Consider the following 5,434-nt stretch of genomic DNA (forward strand, 5'->3'; position numbering starts at 1 on the left):
CTTGCCAAGGGGGAAAGGCGGTCAACTCGAGACTAGGCAGGGGAATATTAGGCAATGGTTACTTAGTACTTGTCCTAATGCACCAGTGGGGGACTTGATGGCTATCCAAACGTACCCAACCCAAATCCTCGAGGTACCTATAGAGATGTCAATGGGGTGGGGCGGGGCGGATGTTGGCTTTCCCATCCCCATCCCCGCCTAACATTCTCATCCTTTTCCCTATCCCCATCCCTACAAAGGGTCCAAAATTCATCCCCATCCCCGCCCTGGTGGGTATAACCCCAAAACCATCCCCGCCCCACCCTCCACTTGGATATCCACCTCCACCTAATCCCCACCTTAGACCCGCCTAATCCCCACCTTCCAAATACAAGTATATTACATCATAATGATTAAAAAATCATTATTAAGTTACACATTTTGTTTTGTTTATTATTTAAGTCTATTACAAAGTATTATACTTTTACTATATTATTTTACTTAATTTATATTTAAAATAGTAAAAAAATAAGTATATTTAATTGTTATATAATAATTTATATGGATATGGGTATGTTGGATACAAAGTTGGGCGAGTGAGCGGGGTGGGTATGAAGTGGGGATGGGGCGGGTACGAAGTGGAGCGGGTGGGGCGAGGCGGGCATGAAGTGGGGATGGGGCAGCTACAAACTAAAATCCATCCCCGCCCCATCACCCATGGCGGGTATGGTTTTTATCTCCATCCCCGCCCCACCACCCGCCAAACCGGGACCCATCCTCGCCCCACTGGGGTGGTTCTCCTACTTGACCCGCCCCACTGACATCCCTAGGTACCTAGCAGTCATATAGGTGTCCGCTCCATAGTTAGTGAGACCGTGAGGCCCACTCTCAACAAACACGGCCTTCTTGACTGTTATCCTAGTAATTAGGCCTCCTAAGCGAATAGGGGTACTAGCCTGGTTACTAGCCGTGGCATGTCTACTCAAATGGTGAATGATGTATCTACCTATGTTCAGTTTACCTAACCCATACACATAATGTCCAATTACAGCTAGTTCATTAGTTTGGGCGTTATAAGGTTCGTTCCTACCTAAAAAACAAACACCTGCAAATCTTTGCCAGATTTTTGGGACAGGGTGATGAATAGGTTTCGTACTAGCATGTTGGGGATCCGGGGTCGATAAACCAGTTAAAACATGATAAATATCACCTATTTTATAATCAGCATGCCAAACATTAGGTCAAAATCCAATTCAAATAATTTACAAAATTCAACATAAGTTACTAACATTCTTGTTGTTCAACCTAAAAAATAAATTCGGCCCATTTTTACTATTTACGACTTTCAAAGAGGGAAGAAATTCAAACGTCAATTCACGATAAGTAGGGTAAAGCATATCAACAAATTTCCTCATTCCTATATCGTTCAAAAAACGTTTAACATAATCATATAAACCAAAAGATTCAAGAGTAGGGCTGTGTAACCACCGTGAAGGAACTACCTCACGCCCGTAGAGTTGTTCAAGCTGTTCCTTTTGCTCCGGGGTTGCAATTCGGATGGTTGGCCATTGCAGAAGTTGCAATTCCGGATCATATTGCTGATTAGAACTAGAACTCCTCCCAAGAATCGATCTTGCCCTATTTGTAGCCATATTAGAAAAATGGGTATGTAAATTTTTGATTAGAAATTGAAGAATTTTGGTATAGAAATGTAGAGGGTGAAGAGAGGATTAGAAATATGTAAGAATTTTTGTATTTGGGTAAGAGATGGAGAGAAGATCTTAGAGAGAAGTTAGAGAGTTTAAGGTTTTTAGAGACAGAATCAATGGAGGAAGGTGAGAAAATGAGAAAAGAAAGAAGGAGGAGGAAGAAAGAACAGGCGTTTATTTTCGCTGAAGCTCGTGCCCGGTTGGGCGCCACACCGCTCGGTCGGGCGATTTGAATTTGAAAAGTTTAATAGCTCTCGCGCCCGATCGGGCGAAATAAAACCCAGATTTTCTTCAACTCTAGCGCCGGGTCGGGCGATAAAAATGTCCGTACTCGTCAAATCTCGCGCCCGATCGGGCAAAAATTGCTGAATTTTCTACCTTGCTCTCGCGCCTAGTTGGGCCCAGACGGCACAATGACGAGAAATTCCTTATTTTTTCTCCAAAAAATTGACTAACTCTTTTAAAACCTGTACAACTTCATAAACTCATTAAACTCCCTCTTCTCTCCTCTCACAAGAAAAAGAAAAAAGACTAAAAAGCTAGAAAATACGGGTTGCTTCCCGCAAAGTGCTGGTTTATCTAGGTTCCGCATGACCCTCTTACCCTGGTCTGGTGGTTCCTCACCTGGTCGAGCGGTTTTTAGACCACGATTCGGCTTCCTAACACGCTCTGTAAGGCGCCAATTCACCCTATCGGGTGGATCCTCATTGGCTTGAACTGGTGGTTCTTTGCTATTGTTCGCAGAAGACCCTTTTTGACTGTTGGTTGCCTCAAATTGTGTTTGGATTGAGCAATTGCAACTCGATCTGGTTGAACACTCACTATAGGCTTAGCTTCCGCAACTTGCTTATTTGTTCCCACCTTCTCATCTTCGAAACCAAGACCTTCACAATATAATGCTCTCTCTATTGCATCTACTTCCTCTTTCCATCGATTTGTTGTTCTTGTAGAAGATGCAACACACGATACCGCCTCCAAGGGATCTTTAACAAGAGCTTGGGGCTTATTAGAACAATTGTCAACCACATCAATTTTAAAACATTTCTCCTCAATCATGGGTCTTTTAGGGGCATTATTCAAATTAAAAACAATTTTATCATCCCCTGCTGATAGCGTCAATTTACAACATTTCACAGCTATAATTGCTCCTGCGTTATTAAGGAAAGGTTTACCCAAAATAATTGGGGTTTGCAAATCCTCAGCCATGTCTTGAACAACAAAATCAACATGTTTATAAAATTTACCTACTATAATAGGAACATCCTCTAAAACACCTAGGGGGTATTTAAAAGAACGGTCGACCATTTGCAGAGCAATATTAATAGATTTTAATTTACCCCTTTTTTGCTTTGAACACACAGACAATGGTATGAACACTAACAGTAGCACCCAAATCACATAATGCATTATCAATCATGAGATTGCCAATATGACAATGAATAGAAAAACTACCGGGGTCTTTTAGTTTGGGTGGAGATTTATTTTGTAGTACGACACTAAATTTTGCAGTAAAAGCGACAGTCTCTACCTCACTAATAGACCTTTTCCTAGTCAATATTTCTTTCATAAATTTTGCATATGCATGAATTTGTGTAATTAACTCTCTAAAGGGAACTATACCCTGGAAATCTTTCACCATCTTCAGGAACTTACCAAACTGCTTATCCAAATTGGTCTTCAAATGACGATTGGGGAATGGAAGTTTCATAACTGGCTTTTGAACATTGTCACCCTTATCTTGAGTTGCAACCTTCATTAGAGATTTACCCGGCAATGTAGAATCAGAAATATTAGTACTACCCTTTAGCCCTACAAGGTTAGGATTAATATCCTTTGGTATAATGGAATCAGGATTAGCAATTTTTGTTAAAACAGGTTTATCATCTATGGGCATAGGAGGTCCATCATAGTGTGAACCACCCCTGAGGGTTATTGCAAACGTGTGATCTGTAGGTTGTACTGGCTGCGATGGTAGGGCTCCCTGTTGGAGAGTCTGTAGAGCAGCGGATAACTGGGCAATTTGAGTATCTATGACTTTATTATGGGCTATAATTGAGTCAATTTGTGTATCCCTACTCTCCATATGCTTTTGCATTCTAGTTAACATCGCTCTAATTTCTGACAAGGCAGGATCGGAAGATGGGGGAGGAGTTTGTTGTTGAGTTTTCTAACTAGATGGTAATATTTCTGCTGTGGTGGTGGTGCTTGTTGTGATTGTTGTGGAGGTGGAGGCGTGGGGTTTTACACATTAGTGCTCCAGTAGGAAAGATATGGGTGGTTCCGGTATCCAGGATTTTAGGTGTTGGAGTATGGGTTATTATGCTTGATGGACTAAAAAGCGTTAACCTGCTCCATGGAAATCCTGCACTCCTGTTCCTAATGACCTACAATTCCACAATTTTCACAGAAAGCATCGTTAGCATTATTATTAATTGCAGAAACATTAGCAACATTAGAATTAGCAGTATTGAGATTATCTAATTTCTGACAAATAGAGGTTAGTTGAGCTTGCAAAAAGGATACTAAATCAACTTGGTGTTTTCCTTTATTTGCAAAACCTGTAGGATTCCCGTATTGGGAATCGTGAATTGCCATATCTTCAATAACCTATCTTGCATCATCAACATTCAAGTTAATAAATCTCCCACTAACTGCAGAATCCAAAATTATTCTAGAGGAATTTCCAATCCCATTGTAGAAAGCCTGTATCAACTGCCATTGTGCTAAATTGTGATGGGGGCACTCTCTCTACGGATCTTTAAATCTTTCACAAGCCTCATATAACGTTTCATCTGGCTCTTGGGCAAAATTTTGAATCGCACTTCTCAATAGAGTTGTCCTCTCTACAGGGTAATATTTGTTATAGATATTTAACACAAGAGTCTCCCAGTTAGTAATGCCAACTGCTGTGCTATTTAAGCCATTAAACCATAATTTTTCTTTTCCACATAAAGAGAAAGGAAAAAGAATCTCCCTTATTTGGTCTTGTGTGACCCTAGTTTGCCTTGTAGTATTGCAATATTTACAGTAGTCGGCAATGTGAAGATTTGGGTCCTCACCCTTAGCTCCACTAAATTGCTTCATTTCTATCATCGTGATAAACTGAGGCTTGATCTCGAACTGTACTCCCTCGAGATCTAGAATAGGAGAAAGGTGGGGAAAATCCGCCAGAGACGGCTGCGAATAATCGCAGAGCTTTTTAGGTGGTTCTACCGTCATCTCTAGTTTCGACTCTGATGAAACTTCTGAATCACTAGAATAAGGTGGAGGGTCTCTAGGAATATCACCCCCAGAACTCGCCAGTATTTGTCTGTATAAATTCTTTTGTCTATGGAAAGAGCGCTCGATCTCAGGATCGAATGGAATGTAACCTGATCTGGAACACCTGGGCATAAACAAAGAACTAGACGACATATATGAGACTGTCCCAAAGAACTTACGTTATCTGGGACGAAAGAAAATAATTTAGACTACGAAAACAATCAGGAATAAAAATAAAACCATTTCCCTGGCAACGACGCCAAATTTTGACAGGCTAAAGTCGTATCACCTTATTAAAAGTAATTACTAAGTCCTCGAACTAAAGAAGATAGGGAAGTAGGGTCGAATCCACAGGGAAACAAGTCTTTCTATTCCTAATTAATTGTTATAATCTAAATTATTAAGTAACCAAGAGTTGTTAATTAAAGGAACTATACTACGAAGAATATGAGTAGGGAGAAATAAAAGTAGGAGAAAATCAATGA

The 5,434-nt window shown here is 40.5% G+C and overlaps 1 non-coding gene across 1 annotated transcript; it reads left to right on the forward strand.

Moving 5' to 3' along the window:
* The first annotated feature begins 4,413 nt into the window (after positions 1–4,413).
* On the forward strand, positions 4,414–4,520 carry LOC145637548 (small nucleolar RNA R71). Its single transcript, XR_014114320.1, has one exon. It is a non-coding gene; the product is annotated as a small nucleolar RNA R71 (small nucleolar RNA).
* Positions 4,521–5,434: the final 914 nt, after the last annotated feature.

The sequence above is a fragment of the Chenopodium album genome, chromosome 6 (genome assembly GCF_948465745.1).
Source record: "Chenopodium album chromosome 6, dcCheAlbu1.1, whole genome shotgun sequence".
NCBI classification, from domain to species: Eukaryota; Viridiplantae; Streptophyta; class Magnoliopsida; order Caryophyllales; family Amaranthaceae; genus Chenopodium; species Chenopodium album.